The following is a 19,966-nucleotide window of genomic DNA, read 5'->3' as shown; positions in this document are numbered from 1 at the left end:
TGGGAATTTATCAACCAATAAAACCAAGCAGCATTCTAAGAATGAGGAATAACTCTCTACCAAGCTGTCTTTGTTCACAGAGGGATCGCTCATCACGGCACATCTTGGCAGTGGCACAAGCGTCCTTCGAAGGGACTGGTTCAGTAAGCCAGGAGGCACTCGTCCACACAACGGAATACTATGCAGCTCTGAGAAAAGAAGGACGACACTCTCTCTGTGCCACCACGGAACAATCCCTAGAACTTACCACTAAGGACAAAAAGCAAGCTACAGAACGGGGTATATAATGTGCAGCCTTTTGTATAAAAAAAGAGTAGCGAGAGGGGGTGCCTGGGTGGCTCAGTAGGCTAAGCGTCTGCCTTCGGCTCAGGTCATGATCCCAGAGTCCTAGGATCGAGTCCCGCATCTGGCTCCTTGCTCGGCGGAGAGCCTGCTTCTCCCTCTCCCTCTGCCTTTTCCCCCGCTCGGACTCGCTCACCCCCCTCTCTCAAATAAATAGATAAAATCTTAAAAAAAAAAAAAAGAGAGAGAGAGAGAGAGTTGTGGGAGGGATAAGAACACATATTCACATTTGCTTGTATTTACATAAAGAAACTATAGACAGTTGTGTAAGGAACTACTGAGGGATAATAAGGGATAGAAGATCTATGAGGTGGACCAGAACTGAGATGGAAGTAACACTTCTCAATACACACATTTCAAAAATAATTGTTTCAGGTTTTTATTTTTTTATTTTTTAAAGATTTTATTTATTTATTTGACAGACAGAGATCACAAGTAGGCAGAGAGGCAGGCAGAGAGAGAGGAAGGGAAGCAGGCTCCCCGCTGAGCAGAGAGCCCCATGCGGGGCTCAATCCCAGGACCCTGGGATCATGACCTGAGCCAAAGGCAGAGGCTTTAACCCACTGAGCCACCCAGGCACCCTAATTTTTTCATGTTTTTAATTTCTCTTTACAACCTACTTCATTGGTTGGTGGGGGCTGGGAGGGGCTTTGTTACCATCACTTTGGGGACCAAGTGATCAGGCTTCAGACTTCTTACCGCGGCCTGCTAGAAGTCACTAACCACAGGACAGTAACACTTTAGGTCAGGAAAGTATTCTTCTGACTTTCTGACTTTAGGTCAGGAAAGTGTCAAGACTGTGACTTGACTGTTTCCTTAGGGAAGGAGAAATTGATCACACATAAGGGCACATAAAATCTGAACACTATAAGATTAGGTTAACCCGGCCTTCTAAAAATGTGCAAACAGCACAATTGTGACACAGCGCTAATAATGGTGCGGGTGGCAGAGAACAGATAGAGCGGCCCTCCTCCTCCCTTTACAATTTTGCTTTGATTCTTGGGGTTTCATAAGGGACTTTGGTGAAAACAGAAGATTTACATCCATGTCTAGTATTACAACTATCTTAAGGCTACTTTCAGCACAAGTGAATTTTTTATAAATCATTTACGTGGCTCCCCTTCCCCAGACAAAAACAAAGAAGACAGAAGAAGAGGGGCACGTTGGAGGTTCATCTAGCTTCGTGAGTTAAGATGGGGGCACTAAATGAATGATATTAAGGCAAGTGTCTAACCCGAGGATCAGAGAATTCTGGCTCCAGTGAAACTCCTGGGACAATGAAAACTCCTACCAATCCACACCCTCGAGTAGATAGAAATGCACGCATGAATCAGGAGCAGAGTCAAAAGGCCTGTGTTAGCAGGGAGTCTGGTAAGAAAGAGTCCCCAGAGCTGCCCCAGTCGCCCCACCAGGGGAGAAGGAGGATGGCATCCAGAAGAGCGCATGAAGCAGGCCTTCACGGGAGCCCGCCGGCCTCCACAGAAAAAATATCCTACAGTCATGACTAACTGACACAAATTGCCCAGGTGGTTAGTTTAGCTTTGCCTCCTACCTAGATCCAAATCTGTATAGGAAATAAATGCCCTGTGAGATCTACCCTTGCCCTCTTCCTGGGAGAGCAAGCATGAGCTGATCGCTTCAAGATCCCTCCCCGCAGGGGCACCTGGGTGACTCAGTGGGTTAAAGCTTCTGCCTTCGGCTCGGGTCGTGATCCCACGGTCCTGGGATCGAGCCCCAACATCGGGCTATCTGCTCGGCGGGGAGCCTGCCTCCTCCTGCCTCTCTGCCTGCTTGTGATCTCTCTCTGTCGAATAAACAAATAAAATCTTGTTAAAAAAAAAAAAAATCCCTCCCCACAGCAGCCTGACCTAATGCCACTAAGCTCCAGACCTGTTTCAACTACCCTTTGACACCACTTCCAGAATGTGCTGGGTGTCCCATGTCTGAAGAGCCTTCTCCCTGGTAACATAAGCTCTTTCTAGCTCTACTTCCCCTGTCTCAGTTAATGGTACGGCCAGGCACCAAAATACCTAAACCAAATTCTGACACTCCTCCTGTTTGCCCCCACTTCTATCCACCCACTCAATGATCAGCTGTACTGACTTTTTAGCTCCTAAATATCTCTGCAAGCCTTGCTTTCTCTTCATTTTCACGGTCACTGCCTTACTCAGTATCTCGTCATTCGTTCAAACCTATTTGCTGTGCATAGGTCATAGCTAGGTACTTTTCAACAGAAGAAAAGCAGTATGCTTCTAGCTTTCTGGTGTTGGGGCTTCTCTGAACTATTTACATACACTCTTGTCTCCTACCATTCTCTATACAGCACCAGGAGTAGCTTCTCAAAAAATTAAATAGATCATTTAATTCAGAGGTCAGCAAAACTCTTTCTATAAAGGGCCGGCAAGTAAATATCTAAGGCTTCTAGGCCATATGTTCTCTGTCACAACTACTTAACTCGCTCTTCCAATGTAAAAACAGCCACAGGCGATACGTAAACCAATGGGCGTGCTTGTGTTCCAATATGCTTTATTTACCAAAACAGGCAGCAGGCCAGACTTGACCCAGGGGCCGCAGTTTGCCAACCCCTGATTTAATTAACTGCAGCTTCTCACTCCTTTGGAATTAATCCGAATTCCTTCCCATGGCCCACAGGCCCTCCAACCTCATCTCAATACCACTTGCCCCCTGTCCTCCAACCACCCGACCTTCTTTGTGGCACTCAAACACTATGCCAAGTACATTCCCATCCCAGGGTTGCTACACTTGCTGTTGTCCCCATTCGGACCACTCCTCCCTGATCGCCCCATAGCTGCCTCAGTTTGAATGTCACTTCCTCATACGGGCCCTCACTAAAACTATGCCAACATGTGAGCACCCACCCCAGCGCCCATTCTAACTCCCAATGCTCTATTTATTTTCTTCAAATTATTTATCACCATCTGAAAAACACCATTTGTTGCATGTATATTGTCTGTCTACCCAACCTCACATGACCTCTAGAATGTCTGATTCGTTCGCCCCTAGGTTCCCAGCACCTAGAACTGTGCCCAGCACTAAGCAGAGGCTCGATCTGAAATGTGACCACCTCTAAGTCACTGGCATCCTCATTCTAAAATACAAATTGGATCATGTCACCCCCCCCCCCCGCCCCGGGATAGTTCTGCGGCCCCCCCACTGGCTTTAGGATACAAATGCCACTGATGCAACCCGGCTAGGATGGCTCTTATCACACTTTCTGATGCTCTCCCAGCAGACTGTGGCCTCAGGGCAGCAAGGACCACGTCTTGCCATCTTTCCACCTCAAGTGCCCAGCACAGTGCCAGGAACACTGGAGGTGCTCCATAAACACTGAACGAAATTAATCAATCAACAGGGGTAGAGCAACTTGCACAACGCTAAATTAGAATTGATAACTTGGTGAATACCAAATTTAAAGCCAACGAAGCAAGATTTTGCTTTCCTTTCCATCTTTGTAAGCAACCTGGGCAGGGGCTATGCTTGTAATTCTGAATCTGGCTTTAGATTTTGTCCCGGATTCTACCTGGGAGGCAGCCAGCCACTCACCCCACCCTAAAAGAACAGTGGGAGAGAAGCAGGGAGAGAAGCAGGGAGAGAAGTAAATTCAATCTCTCTAGGCCCTTCTCTGTGAGCAGCTCTGGTGAGAGGTTAGGAAAAAAGACAGAGCTCGGGCTAAGATGCAGCTTAGGGATTCTCCATGAATTCCAAATGTCCACATTCTGTCATCAATTAGCAAAAAAACACCCAATGCTAGCTGTTTTGCTGTCTAAAATAACCCAAGGCATTCAGGGAATTTCTGCAGAACTGCCTTACCAATAGAATGGAAATTGTTACTTCTAGAAGAATTTCCATTAGCCCTTTGAAATCCTTCAACATTCATTAAGGCCAAGGAGTTGGCACCTAATTCAGTCTGATGGGTGCAAGAATAGAGTCTTTCTAGGGAATACAGACTCCCAAATCGTTCAGGTGGGACATAGGGAGCGAATATATTACTCAGAATCAAAGGGAAATGAAAAGAGGCCAAGCCAGAATGTTAATACTCTCCTTCTCAGGTGGGGGATTGAGTTCCAAAGTCAGTCTATTCCCTTTGCGTGGCCTCCTCACTTAGCATCTTGGGTGTAGCCAGCGAGGTTCTCTTCTAATAACAGATTCTACTGTAATAGAATCTGTTTCAGCAAAGCCTAAGCTAAGCCATCTCCAGTCTCCAAAAATGATAGGCTATAAATTACCGGGTCTCCCATGTGATATAATGAAGTGCAAATTAGCACAGCCCTGAGTGATGGCTCTACATGTTTCTCCAAGTAAATCCGGCTGGCGGACTAGAGCAAGCACAGAGCAGACCTAGATCTGGGATGACTTCATTTTGATCCTCGCTCTTCATCACTCAGCTACAGAGAGGTCCAATCACACAACCCAAAGAGGGGAGGGGGCAATAAGGCTCTGGGTTTCCAACCTTAATGTCTGCTTCTCTTCCACATGTATTAGTCCCATGTAAAGAAGCTAAGCAGGCTAAACTAAGGTGATTAAATACTTAAGCCTTATACACAGAACCTCCAGAGATCCACAAAACTAACACTCAAGACAGTCACACAATCAACCTTGAGGGTGACTTACTGACTTGCTTCTGAAGAAAGAACCAGTGATTTGTCAGGTCTGGGACCATTCAAAATTCCTGTCAAGGATGTGCCAACACAGGAGCCAAGAACCAACCGTTCAAATGAGCCCGGCTGCCAAGTCCATTCACAAGGCCATCTTCTCCTATTGTTCCATTTAACGAAACGGTAGCCCATTACCTATCCCTAAAGCCCTCTGCTCCTCCCTGGCAGAAAATCAACAGGATAAACTATAAAACACCACTCCGAAGATGCCAAAATCCGTGGATTACAAGAGGAAAGAAAAGGTTAAGAAGAAGTCGGCCAGCGACATGCTGAGCCAACAGCACACTCCAACCCACCCCCCAGCCCTGCCTGCTCCTCCGGAGGTTGATACTAAACTGATGAGACAGACCTACAGGTTCTCAGACTGAAACAGGAACTCCGGAGCTGGTTCTTCAGCAGTAAATCTTGAAAGACCGGATATGATTTTGAAGAGGACAAGACAGTCTGAGATAAATGAAATGTTAGGAACTGGCAGAACACAGGACCCAAAAGGGCAGAAATTAAGCTGAGCCCAGATGGAACCTTTCTTATGGGGTATGAAGCATGGGCTGGGATTACTATTCTAACCAGGGAAGGCACGGCATACACAGGTGAGCAAAATTCAGGGGGAATCGAAGTAGAAGTGTTAGAACCAGGGGTAGAGCACAAGATTCTCAGAGATTAATCTTTACCAGAGATTCATAGTGGTTGATTGTTGATCTTTCATTCCCAGCAAAAATGTCATACTGACTATGAGCAGAGCAGGATGTAGGCTGTGTGTGTATTAGGGGAGGGGGTCACAAATGTAATTCAGTCCTAGAGCCCAGACTGAGTTCTCTACTAAAAGGAATCAAGGCCCGCAAAGAAATGGCTGATTCCCCATCTGCTGCAGAATGTAGAGTCTGGAAGATTTTGCTGTGCCAGAAAGCAAGAAAGTTGTCAAAGTTAAACAGGGTCATGTCAAAAGAACACAAGAGTCAACTTGAAGGGATGCCATCTGACTTAAGATGAGACATAGTGAGCACCCAAAACAGTTAATAAATAATGACTGCAATGGGTAGAAACACATCAAATACACAATAAATCTATGAGTTCGCAATGGTATTTAGGAAAAAAAAACAAAAAAACAAAAAAAAATTGTTGGCCACCATTGGAGGTGACTAGGTTACTAATTCATTGTTCTGAAAAATGATTTTAAAAGAAGGTGGGAAATTCATTATTTATCCAGTCTTCCCTGTATAAAAGTAAATGTTCAGGGACACCTGGGTGGCTCAGTTGGTTAAGCGGCTGCCTTTGGCTCAGGTCATGATCCCAGCGTCCTGATATCGAGTCCCACATCAGGCTTCTTGCTCAGCAGGGAGCCTGCTTCTCCCTCTGCCTCTGCCTGCCACTCTGCCTGCCTGTGCTCACTCTCTCTGACAAATAAATAAATTAAATCTTAAAAAAAAAAAAAAAAGTAAATGTTCAAGGGGCTAGGAAAAGATTGAACAAATCTGGCAAAATGGGATAACTGCTTTATCTGGGTGCTCGGTAAATGGAGGTTCCTTATATTTCTTTTGTGTATATAGAAAACCCCACCACTGCCACCATGACCTTAAGGTTTAGGCAAGACCTCTGCCTATGAGAGGGACTAGGATATAAGGGGAAATTTTAGCCCTGCTGGGCTGAGCCAACTGGAAGGATATCGTGAGAGGCCAAGCTACAGAGGCATCGTGGTTGGTGCCCAGCACTTGATCTGGAACCCTAGATTTCAGGTTGGTGGGTCCATGGTTTGCCAGGTGGAGGATCTGAGGCTGCTTACAGAGCTCACTTTTCAGTCCTGAGTGGCTTAGGAACTAAAAAGTCTTGAAAATGGAGGCTTTATACAAGTTCAACCAAGAGGAGCCGGGAAAATTAAAGGCACGAAGAAGGGGGCAAGGGCTAGCGCAGACTGCCAAGAACAAGGGTAAAAGTCACACTGGATTGGTGATTACTTCACCAAAAGAAACCAAAATAGACCTCATCATTCCCCAGACTCACCCTTCTCTGCATCTCAAGAGTCACCCCACAGCACCACCAAACAGGCAGCCGGGCAGCTGAATGAAGACGGAGGCGTTCTCCCCATGGGTCCCCCTGTGAGCATCCAGACAGGAGGCAGCCTCTCAAGCAACCAGCTGGGAAAGCATTCAGAAAACCCGCATCCTGACACACCACTGCCAAACAACGTAAGGAGCAGAGAACGGCCGACTGCCAGGAAAGTTTTGTAGGGACAATGAGCAGAGGAAAAGCAGATCCCTTGGGGTCCCCTAAGATCCAGTCTCTCAGCTTCAGCAATTTCCAATGCAGAATCCATTCACCTCTGGGGCCCGTGGAACTCCACAGGCAGGTTTTCTCTTTCCATCTCCTCAAAGATAAACGAGCAGGCAAGCTGGCCAGGAAACCACTCAGGGCATTACTCTTTAAAGAATCCTTATAGGGTCAAAGAGGAATGGGTCTACGGGCTGCGTGTATTCCCCACAGATGCCGGGGATGATGTCAGAACCCCTTTCCAGATGTGCTTAACACTCTGTGGTCACCTGCATTGCTGCCACTGAGAGTCAGTGCTTTGCGAAGGCCAAGCCCAGCTCCCGGGCTCTGGTTACCATTAGCTGAGGCTGTCATCTGTACTGTGTCCCCTTACAAAAAGTCCTAAAACAGCCCTTCATCTGCTCTTCCAAGACAAGTAATGTCTGCCAAAGAAATGGCGGCGGGGGGAAAGGTTGAGAGAGGAAATACAATTAACTTCCTACCCATATGGGGGTTGGGGGAGAGGAAAAGCTGGGAAAAGACTCTATGGGTTCACATTTATATCCAAGGTTGGGTTAATATCCTTTTGCTTTTGTCTAAATGAATAGACAATTTAAAACTGTTGTAAAAAAAAAAGAAAAGGAAGGAAGGAAGCAAGCAAGCAAACAGTCCCAAATTTCAAAGCAGAACTTTTAGCATAGAAAACAAGAATTGGTAAGAATTCCACTTCCTGGTTACTGACCCCACAGGCTGCCTCTGCGTCTGAGGATCCAGGCATTCTGCATCTGACGACAGAACCCAAGTCCAAATCCAGTGTAATCCCCAACAACCCAAAACTTCAGGGGGAGTCCTCCTGACCTTGAGATTGCTCCTCTAGCTCCTTGCTAAGAAAATGTACATAACCAGGAGTAGAGCCTCGCTCGCCTCCCTAGTTGTGTGAAATCAACTACTCAAGGTTCACCTTGTACACATCCTGGGCTCCCATGACTGACCGCGATCAGGACCTAGGCATTGCCCAAATCCCAGAGGGCTAAAAGGTAACCTTACAAAATCTGAAGATGTAAAAAGGGAATTGAATTCAGTGGTGCTCAGAAGCTCCTACCCCAGCCTGAAAAGAAAAAAATCTACAAATAAAGTAACTCCTGATTCCTAATTCTAGGTTTTACTATTTTGCTGTGCGTCTTAGGGCACAGCCCTAAACTTTCTAGCCTTTATTATTTTGCCCACCTCATGTAAGAAAACGAAGCTAAAATAAATTTTGTGACCAAACCAAAATGAAACCCTCCAGGTAGTATGGCAACCGGAACTCAGGATCTAAACTTCCTTTGACACCAAAATAGCCTCCTGGAAACCAACACCCCCAGAGTCCATTTTGTATGGAAACCGGAAGTACACTGAAGTAAATGAAGAAAATCTAGAGCCTTTGTTTGGGCAAAATTAGATGCAGCAACAACATGGGCTTTTTGCATGATTGGTACCATCAAATAGGTCACACTGCATAGAATTAAATATGACGCACACTTCATGTCTGATCTAAGTGCCCCCTAAGCTCAAATCAGGGCACCTTATATCACAAAACAGATGGCAAGAAATTAATAAATTTAAGTCTTTTTTTTTCTGCCATCCCAATTACGGCTCTGTCAGCTCGCAAACATGTTCTAGCAAATGCTGGAGGAGTTTGTTTTTGTTTTTTTTTTTTCCTCCTCAAGAGTCCTCTCTCACTTCACCCTACTTAACAAAAGACCACAGGCACTTAAAAAGAGGATGGAGGCAAGCCAGCTTCAGGACACATGCTGCATGGGGGGACTCACTATCCCAAAGAGAGGGCTCTACACCCTTCTGACAAGTCCACAATAGACTAGCTAGACACAAGCGCCCGAAATAAGGAAGTCCATCAAGAAAATGAACAGTTGGCGAGATCAAGGCCTAAAGGGCTTGCAGCTGGTCTGGCCATTCATCAAAAACTCTGAATTTAAATGGAAGACACGTTCTGACTGTGACATGTAATAAAACAACTAGAGCGGCAAAGAATCTTGATGTTGGTTTCCTTTCTACCCTACATTCTCCTGCCAATGGAAGAGTGAGCGTGCCTGGGGTGTTCCTGGCACGTCTCAGGGAGTTCCCATTCACGCTGGTCAATCTTTGGAATTTTCCACATATTACAGGGTCACCATCCGTCTAACACTAACCCAGAATATCCAGATAAAATCTCAGCTCCTTTTTGTAGTCTAGAGAGAAAACTGTCAAATCGGAAAGCCTGTGAACTCTCTCAGCCAGGGGAGACTAGATGTAGTAAGGACAATGGAACCAGATGTCAAAGGCCTAATTTCAGACTGACCCCCTAACCAGCTTTATGACCCTGGGTAACTCCCCTACTTCCTCTAGACTCTTATTCTCCCATCAGTAAGACAGAAGTGGGCCTAACAGTCTCTCAGATTCCTTCCGATCCAGTCAGAGGGGGGAGTAGCACAAGGCAAGATCAGACAGCCAGTGGGGCCTGAACACGTAGGGAATGCAAAACCACTGCTGGGTTTGAACAAAGGAGTAAAATAGGATCTAAATTCCATTTTTAAAAGGCTGCTGCTAGCGGCTGTACTGAGAACAGCCCAAAGAAGCCAAGAGTGAACACGGGAAACCAGGTAGGAGGTTGCTGGGACCATGCAGGTAAGAGATGATGGCAGATAGGCCCAGAGTAGCTGCTGTCTTAGACACTCAAGAGTCTAAGACACCCTCTGAAATAGGGTCAACAGGCCAGTGGGGGACAGGATCTTGAAAAATCTTGGAACTACTGCAGAAGCTAATGAAGTCAAGTGACACTAAATGCCAACATCCACTGTGAGATCCTAAGATTCAGGGGTTTTTACCTCTGTCATCTGTTGTCTGACAAGCTACCTCACACATAATGGGTCTGCAGAAAATGCTGAATGAATGTATTCAGAATAAAATATATTATGAAGCCAAGCCAAGATGTGCAGTTTCATAGGTCATGCAGAGACAAAAGCATTTGGAACTAGACATAGTTTACAAACAAAGGATCCCCCACCCTTGGGGGACTCTCTTTTTGTAAAAAGTTCCCCTTTATAATTTACTTCACAGTAGTAAGGAGGAAAGCCGACCCAAAACTTCCCACAAGGCAGCTGAGCATCTGAACAACTTGGCCATTTCCCTCCTGGACCATGTGTATTCTCCAAACCTCACACCACCTCAGAACTCCCACCTAAAATACAGGGAGAAACGTTTCATGAGTAATCTCATGTTTTTATGAATACTGAGTCATGAGGGTAACTAGGAAGGTATAATTATGAATAGTAATATTATTATTTAACAAGCGAGGCAAACACAAGGTAAATCTGTGCTATTCCTATGATACAAGCAGGTAGGCTGCCCTTGACCGTGCTCCCCTTCCTCTGCAAAGCCGAGTTAAGGAATTCCTACATTCACCCCTCCCCCTGCCCCATACCACTGCTCTGAAAAAAGGGTGCCAATTCTCAACTCTAGAAGCTTCTCTGTCAAGGACTCTGTGAGAGTCCTTGAGAGTCCCAAGGCTCTTAACCCACAGAGACTGACAGTGTGCAAAATTAAAGAGCAGAAAATTCTGCATCAGGGAGAAATAACGACAAAGGTGTTTTATAAACCACGTTCTCGCAGCAGTTTTCTCGATGAAGTCATTGATCATCTTGAAAGGCTAAATTAAAACCCAACATTAATCAGGCAGTAGGTGTGAAAAACATCTTATTTACCAAATTAGAAAAATAAGTAAGAAAGAGAAGACATGTAACGTGGTGGAGACCAAAAGACACCGTAAGGGAAACTGTGACATTTGGGAGACCATGTCCTGGACGGATTTGTCAGCTGAATCGGAAATCATTCGATGTGACCTCAGACTAATTATTTAACTCCTGTGCCGCTGTCTCCCATCTGTGCCTGAGTCTCGCGCTCACTGTAAAGGAGAGCAAATGATTCCAGGCCCCTCCAGTCTTAACAAGGATATTATGAAGCTGAGATCATGTCTCTGGAAGCTCCAGGGGTTTTCTGGAGAAAGACACTCCACGAACAGCAGACAATGTCTTTAGTAAGATAATTAAAGGGTCAGACTGCTGTTAGAAACAGCCCCACATTACAGAGAGTCCCCAGCGCCATGCCTCTGGAGTTGGGTGACCAAAAAGGTGCCAAACGCGGGGTCAGAGCCAGCATCTTTGCAGATAACGTCCGGAGCCCCATGTGTGAACCCAATCTCACATATATAATAGCTATATTCAGATGTCTCGTAAACAGTCAGTGATGCTTTTAAATCACCAGTATCTTCCCGACACGACCACATGGTTGCCTATTAGGAGATGGCGTGCAAGGTATGAAGTAGTAAAGAGCCATGACCATGAACCCCTGGGCAAGTCCTGACCCTCAATTATTACCTCCATATTATGGGGGCCTAGACACCGAGGCTTAAATGAAGGACCATGCGAAACATGGCATAGCCCTGGGCTCACAGAAGGAGCAAAATAAGAGCTAAAGCCAGGCTCCCTCCCGGAGCTCTGCTCAGTAAATGCCAATCCTTTAATCACAGATCCAGAGAAACATGAAACAGAAAAGGGTTCACCCGTATATATCTTATCTGTCTTTCTTTTCCTATAACCTCTCGGCTGGAGCAGGGTAAACAGGGTGAACTTTAATAGGGTCATAATGTGGGATGTCACAGGTAAGCCGGGCTCACAAGCTCCGAGTAGGAGGAGCCTGGCTTGGAAGGGACCGCCCCAGACCCAGCCTACTCAATGACAGAAGCAGACCCCGTTCTTTGTCCCTGCTTCCCAAAAAATCCACGAGCAGGCACACATGGCTCCAGTGGGATGTTGGGTCATAGGCTTTCTATTCCGGTGATTGTGGTCTAAGAATAGAGCAACCAAGCGCAGGGCAAATGGACTCACAAGGATTGTGCATATCCACTCTCCAAGTCACCCTCTGAGGACTATTTAAAGCACAAAGCCAGCAAGCCCCCTCTGAATGGGAGGCGGAGAAGGGGAAAGAGGCAGGCTGTGTGTTTAATAGAGTCCTTCAACTTAAAAATACTCGGCAACGTACAGAGCCCCAACTGGGGGTCCCAGGATGCATCCCCACCAGCTCAGATATCTCCCTTGGCTCCCTGTCAACCACTGAGTAAGGAATGTCAAGTTCATTTCACAAATGGAAGAGGGGGAGGCCTGCAGGGACAGATGTGTACGGCTGACTCTGTGGCTAATAACAGAAACGGCCAGAGCTGACGTGTGCTCCCACATGCCAGGCCCTTACCAGGCACTTCACTAACCTCACGCCCTCCCCAAAGGCAGCCAATCATTTTGTTCACATTTTGCAATGAGAACACTAAGGTTCGGAGAGATGATGCAATTTACCCAAAGCGATACACCTTATGCAGCCAGGCAGAACCCGACCCCAGGGTTTCGTTTGTTTCTACAGACTCCATACCGCCTCGCCCAGGTTCCCTCCACTCATCAAGGAACCTAGAATCCCAAAACACACTCCAAATGTTAGATCTCGTGCCTTATGACTGATGTCATCAATTTGGTGAGCAAAGAGAGTTAAGTAGTCCAAGGCCAACAGCCGTGTCTCTCGCGACAGCAACCAGACCATACTTCCAATTAGCTAGACAAAATACATCCCACAGCAGAGGAACGGCTACTGAAGATCAGGAGACCTTCAGCCTCCAATAAAGACATCATTTCTTCTGTCCCGACAGCCTTCACTTCGGACAGCTTCACACATTCCGCACCCACACAGACAATGACCTAGCACCTTGCCGTCACTAAACCAGAAGGCACGTTCTTTGGGATCGCATCCATATGAAGCTTTTATTCTGCAAAGCCATTTCCCTGCCCAGCCTTCATGCTACATACTTCGTGTCGAACTTCAAATGTCCCAGAATACACCCAAAGTGACAACTCTAGGCCTTGCCCTGTTCAACAGAACTGATGACCCATTTGTCGGCTCGGGGGCAAGATTCATTCTCTCGCCCTCTTGCTTCCATGGCACTTACAGAAAATTATCTTCAGTGGAATCTTTGGTGTCACGGACATCATTGACGGCAGTCAGGGGAAAAGTACCACACAAAAATTCAGTAGCAATTGGTGCCTGGGTGGCTCAGTCGTTAAGCGTCTGCCTTCAGCTCAGTCATGATCCCAAGGTTCTAGGATCGAGCCCTGCATCGGGCTCTCTGCTCAGCGGGAAGCCTGTTCCCCTCTCCCACTCCCGCTGCTTGTGTTCCCTCTCTCACTGTCTCTCTCTCTCTCTGTGTCAAACAAATAAATAAAATCTTAAAAAGAAAAAAAATTCAGTAGCAAATACAAGCCAGAGAAAGTAAATGTGACACAGTCCAAACCAAACTGGGCAGGTTCTCCCAGTCCCCGGGAAATGACTTTACCTCAAGTCTGAACGACTCATGGAACTCAGCACTGAGAAGGTCAGGTCTAGGGGTCTACAGGGGCTCTTGGCAGGAACTTCTGTGCTCTTCCAAGCCAGGTCTCCAGGGCCTGGCTCTGACATGGTTACCACCTCCGTGGAGAAGCTAACAATAGTTGTCCTCTCCCACCCACCTCTCCATCAGATGAAGACAGCTAACCAGCATCTGTCTTCTCTACAGAGACTGTTGCAGCTGTGACATAGCGTGACAACTGGAAAATACGGGGACCTCACGTAGTCGGAGCACATAGTTACCACGACCAGGAACATGCTGTTACCCAGGTTCGCAGTTGTCTGCAGTCCATATCTTCCCAACGTTCATTTCACTCAAATCTTAACCAGATCAGGAGAGAAATGAAAGAAGAATGAGAGGTTCCTATGCATCCCTCTCTAGGAAGAAAAAGCCTCACTTATAAGAGGCGTGCCCTGGCTATCATGTCTTCTGAGGTGGCGGAATGGACATGGTGTTCTGAGTAGGAAATAAAGAAAGGAAATGAGATTTTTTTTTTTTTTTTTTTTTTGGCCGTTTAGAGAAATGAGGAAGTAAAATGGTTTATAGACAGACCCCATCCCTTTCAGAGAGACTGCTTGGAGGTGATGCCACAATTTCAGGCCCTTCTTAAAGAAATCTCATATCAGGCTCTAATTAAAAGTAAGCCTTTGGGGGGGGGGGAAAGTAAGCCCTTTGGAGGTGCCTGGCTGGCTCAGCCAGCAGAGCACGTGACTCTTGATCTCCAAGTCGTGAGTTCGAGCATCATGTTAGGCACAGAACTTACTTAAAAAAACAAATAAATAGAAAAATAAATAAGTAACAACATGCCCTTCGTCGTAAATGCTGACTTGCAGCTATTGTCAATGCTAGACAACAAGCACGTAAGATGGGGGCTAGATGTTGTCACCTTACTATACCCAGCCTCAGTAAGTGCATGATAAAGATCATTCCGGGATTGTCACAATGACAACAGGGGAGCCTGGCTACTAATCCCATCACCACCCCAATGCTGTGGGAAAAGCCCTCCCTATCACTCACACCATCAGACAGGGAAGCTGGGCAATGGGCCCAACTTCCAGACATTGATATATTCCAATCAGTCAGTGGCCACTGAGCGACTAGAAAGTGGCCAGCACTTCACTGTGGCTGTAACAGACGTCAGGCATTTCTCTTCCTGGTCTTTAACCTTCAAAAGCAAATCAGGTTCAACCCCAACATGAAAGACGGAATGACAAATCCAAGAATTCTTAAGCTGCCAAAGAAGGTTTAATCCAGTCGGCCAAGGCATCCCTCTCCTTCTCAGGAGCTAAAGCTCTCAGAACGAGAGCAGCTGCTCCACGTTCCATGGAGACCCAGACCATCCCGCGGAAGAAGGAAAGCAGGCAGGAAGTCCGCTTCCCAGGCCTTGATCTACTCTTTCTCTCCACACCCCCTTGGAAGCCAGAGCCACCCCTCCTCTGTCTCAGTCCAATACACAGAGAATGTAAAGTGTTCTACCACAAAAGGAAAGTCTAGAGGACACCAGCAGCTGTCACAAGTCTCCCTGTGACCTGAAGCCTCTCGGCTCTCACCCGCAGCCACCAGAATCCACAATCAGAAGCACCTCGTGTCCTCTTCTTGTCTCAGTTAGAGCCCCAGCTAAGAAGAGCAGCGCATTCACGCCGCTGTGTACTTACGCACCCTTTTCACTTGCTGCGTCCCCTCCTATACGCAGGAAACCCTGTTCTTGTACGTTCTCCAAGGTAAATGAAAATATTTTTAAAGAGGCACAGAAAGAAAGTTTCATTCCCTGTCCAGTCTGCAAAAAGGCACTGCCTGGAGGAATTCCACTCACAAGCTGAGGGTCACAGGAAGAGCTGGTGCACAGGCCTCCTCTCTCAAGCTCCAAATGGAGAAACACTCAGAAACACTAACCCCGCAGTGATATGTTTAGGATGTCCAGTCCCTGCCCAGAACCTCACCTCAGTGCATGGCCTAAACGTAAAGACCAGAAGGCCGCAAAAATGGTCTCTTTGCATTAGTCTGAACCGCATGAAACTACCTGCAAACTGACAATTCCATGAGATTTAACCAAAAAGGATCCTAAAAAGCAAATCAGACATGGGTGGCTCAGTGGGTTAAGCCTCTGCCTTTGGCTCAGGTCATGATCCCAGGGTCCTGGGATCGAGCCCCGCATCGGGCTCTCTGCTCAGCGGGGAGCCTGCTTCCTCCTCTCTCTCTCTCTGCCTGCCTCTCTGCCTACTTGTGATCTCTGTCTGTCAAATAAATAAATAAAATCTTAAAAAAAAAAAAAAAAAAAGGAAAGAAAGAAAGAATGCAAAAGCCATTATCTCCCAGGTGGCTCCATCCCAAGACCACTTCCACTTCATCTTTAGTAACTAAAACATTTTGCAGGAACATTAAAACCTATGGAGCACCTTGTAAGACAGGCCTGGCATTGGTAACAGACAACCTTTCACTCATTCGGGCCGTAGCCAGATGCGTATCCATAGCCATTCCTAGCCCTCAAGAGCTCACAGAGGAACAAGAAAGTGAACAGACAAATACGGCACACTATGGAAACCGCTACACCATGGACATGTGCAAAATCAGAATTCCGTATGTAGCTCAATTACAACAATTCCCACTCTGAATACGCCTGGTTGCTCGTAGGCAGGACTCACAATCAAACACTGCAACACTCGGGGGCAGGAACCATGTTCTCTTTGTCTTTGAATCCCCAGCACCCAGCAGAGTTTTTGCATACAGTCAGCGCTCAGCGGTGTTTGTTGAATGACTGAATGACACTTAGAGGCTAAGTGAGCTCTGTCAAATGAGGTGAGTTACTGGTATTCCTGTTAAGAACTTTTAAGGTTCTTATATTTTAGACCAGACTACTAATTATAGCAGTAGAAAGAGAATAGCAGACTTCTCGTTATAGAACTAGAAAGAAAAGCAGAATAAAAAAAGGGAGGGAGGGCACTAGGCTTTAAAATCAAAATGAGTCTGAAATTATAAAGTCAGCCTCTAGCTGGGAGTGTGGCCACATCTTCTTTTCCTCTCAATTTAACATCTTTTGATTTCAATTGATTTTCCTTACAAGTATAAGACCATTAAGACCAAAGGAAATGAAAGGTGTTTTGTGAACAGAAGCAAAGAGGAAAAACCCAAACCACTCTATATTTGTCTTTTGCAAAGGAGGGTCCACTGGAGGGGCAGTGGGGGCGGCATTATTCCCTCTGGGGGCTGGGGTGCCTTTTATGAGTTCAAAAAAAGCAAAAAAAGCAAAAAAAGCAAAAAAAAAAAACAAAAAACAACCTCATATGGGCACCAAAATAGGTAATTAAATGTTGAATTAAAGGATCAAGAGCAGGGGAGAGCATAGGCCAGCTGTCAGGCAGTCGCAGTTGAAGGAGGTAAAACACACACACACACAGTCTGCAAAACCCCTCCCAGACTTAAAAAAGCCACTTGTGTCACCTTTTGAACCTACCGAGCAATCATTTCTGAAAGAAAGAGCAGGTAGATAACTAGCCTCAAAAAAAAATTTCTTCTTTCAAAGTTGAATATTTTGATGTTGTCTGAAATCTTTCCCTCCTGTCACATAATCAAAGCTGTGGAAAAAGGCAGCACAGATATCTTCCTGATACGAAATCTCAGGCTGACTTCTGAAGGAGAGAGACTGGCCCAAGCCCCATGCTGCTTTGGAAGTAGAGGGAGTCTTTATCCTAATGAATTGCTCTCATCAATTTAACTGCACATTTGATCCCAAGATCCTCTGTGGGCCTGATGACCCAGGGAAGCTCTTAAGTGAGGCTGTCCCTAGGGTGGCCCAGTCCACCACAGCCACCAGCAGACAGGAAAAGGCCACTGGGGAGATTCTTATTTTATTATGTATATCACAGGAAGCCACATTTAGCTTCTCTGCCCTGCTCGGCACCCTGATTCCTACCCACTGGCCACCAGCAGAGAGGAATGAGTCTGTCAGCATCAAAGAAAATGACAGGGTTGGCTGCTCCAGGCTGATAACGAGGGTCCTCCACAAGCACCTAACTGAACACTCACAGTGAGGTTTCTCTCTGTCTTTTTGCCTCTCAAACCCATTTCAGTCCATTACTTCCAAGGAATGCAAAAGGCAACATAAATGGCAAAGGGTTGAAGTCAAGTTCAAAATCCCTGTGGGGAAAGCACAGGCTTTAACTCAGACTTTGGAATCCTGAAATCTCGAGTTCCTAGGATCTATGCGTCCTCGGGCATGTGACTTCTCTGAGCCTCGGGTTCCTCTTTGTAAAATGAGGATAAAAACATCAATATCCACCTTCCAAGGCTCTTGTGGGTATTATGTTTTGGGGTTGCTGCTAAGGCCAGTGGTTTTGTGAGGGCTGTATGACTTCATTCTAATCAAATATGAAACTGAAGAAGAGTAGACATCCAGATTCGACCTGGGCGTGGACAATTTCCGACTGTGTGCATTTCAGGGAGCCAAACTGGAGAAGCCATCCGCCATGATGGACACGGCACATTCCCACAGCCGTGATCCACACCACTGCAGAATTCCCTACTCTAGAATTCCTGAGTTAGCCAACTCTATTCCACTCAGGATAAAAACCCAAAGACTGCCAAGCCCAGTCAATGTCTCTCTTCTCAAAGAACATAAAGGAATCTAAGAAAGATCCAGAGAATTCACTCAAACATGAAATCAGCATTGCTATTAAATAAAATCGCCCTCTTCAATCAAAATCTACACTCTCGTCAAGACATCTGTCAAAAATTATAACTGCCGTGAACAAGTAGGAAAAACGGCCGCACAGCAGCAGAAAATCCCTTTGGCTGAAAAATACATTCAGATTTCTTTCATTTAACATCTAGGCCACGGTGTCTAGATTAATTTAAAGCTAACCACAGAATTAGCTACCGCTTTTCTTTTGAGAAGGGGGATTAGAGAAGGTGACTTCTAAATGCTTTCTTCTTCCAACCCCCAAAAAAAGGGGATGAGTGTGACATGCAGACTTGGCCCTGCAGAGCACTTCTGTTTGCCAGCCCCTGGGTGTCTCTGTCTGTTTGTTGCCCTTGCTGCTGTCCCCACCCTCCTGAACAAGAGGCCCACAGACTCGGGCTTTTTCAGATTCATTTCTGTCTCGGAATGAATTTGTCAAGACAAGGTTTATGGTATCTGCTGGATCCCCAACCTGTGGAAAGACAAAAGAGCACAACTCCCTCTCTCTCTCAATTTCAGCCCAGACCCAAAGCCATGCCAGCAGCTCAGAAAATTACTTCCGTCATCACTGCTCCAAAACGGGGCCCCTCCCCGCTCTGCCCAGCTCCCAGCCCAGGCCCCCGGGACCCACACTGCTGTTTGTATTGGCCCCTGGTAAGCAGCCTGTTCGCACACATCCAGACCACGAGAACAAGAGAGTTCAGAAGGGCCCTCCAACAAGCGAGGGACCCGGGAGGAAAGGGACAGGCGGGATCTCCTCTCCCACAGTAGCTGGTTTCCACTGCCGCTTTGGCTTCGCTTCACCACCTACCAGAAGCTATTCAAACACTCTGAGTGGCTCCGGTTCCCAGAAAGCCAAAAGCAAGTATCAGTTTCTCCCTCCAATCACCCTCTTTAGATTCAAGGGCTCCTTTCACTCCTACCTAGACGGACCCATGGTTCCTCCAATAAGAAGCAGCGCCCTGGAAACCAACTACTTGTTACTCAACTGTTCAAAGAGGAGGTCTTCTCCCACATCCTCACCAGCCCCCCAACGCTCCTTGACCCTGAGGAGGAATAACAGCCACGTGCTTCATTGTGTCTGCTTTCAGAGCGGGCCGGTCAACTTAGCACCCTGCCCGACACATCGGTAGAACTCAATAAGGTAGTTATCATTGAGATTATTTTTATTATTCTAAAAATGAGATGTATTTATTATTGCATCTCCTAAAAACAAAAAAAAAGGAAGAGCGTCGTATAAATACCCCTTCTAAGACATTTAAAAAAAAAAAAAAAAACAAACTAAAAAAATCAAATAAAAACCACCAAGAAAAAGAAAGAGAAAAGAGAAAAGAAGACTCTTCCTAAAAGGCATGTCATTCTAACCAAGTATAAACATCCCACAGTCCGTTTTCAGTTTCTCAGGCAAACAAAAAACTAGTATGACCAAAAAAAAAACCACAAAAAAAACCCACCCTAAGCAATAAAGATTCTTATTTGATTTGGAGTACACTATGTGCAGGGATACACACATAGATCCATCTATCTAGAAAGAACAGTCTGTCACCAACTTTGTGTACACACTACACA

At 46.1% G+C, this 19,966-nt stretch overlaps 1 protein-coding gene across 7 annotated transcripts in view; it reads right to left on the bottom strand.

The window, feature by feature from the left end:
* The window catches only part of LOC111150988 (SLIT-ROBO Rho GTPase activating protein 2), a 249,450-nt gene that overhangs the window by 199,323 nt on the left and 30,161 nt on the right, over window positions 1–19,966 (bottom strand). The window contains exon 1 of one of the 7 annotated variants that reach the window (XM_022508665.1): window positions 13,672–14,027. The exons of 5 other annotated variants lie outside the window; for them this stretch is intronic. The gene's annotated coding sequence lies outside the window, so the exon portion shown is untranslated. Of the gene's footprint in view, window positions 1–13,671; window positions 14,028–19,966 lie in introns of those variants that run through there. One more of the 7 variants, XM_022508666.1, reaches the window with a different exon arrangement.

The sequence above is a fragment of the Enhydra lutris genome, unplaced genomic scaffold (assembly GCF_002288905.1).
Source record: "Enhydra lutris kenyoni isolate GAN:26980312 unplaced genomic scaffold, ASM228890v2 scaffoldscaffold25, whole genome shotgun sequence".
Taxonomy (NCBI): domain Eukaryota; kingdom Metazoa; phylum Chordata; class Mammalia; order Carnivora; family Mustelidae; genus Enhydra; species Enhydra lutris.
This window is presented reverse-complemented; position numbering and strand designations above follow the sequence as displayed.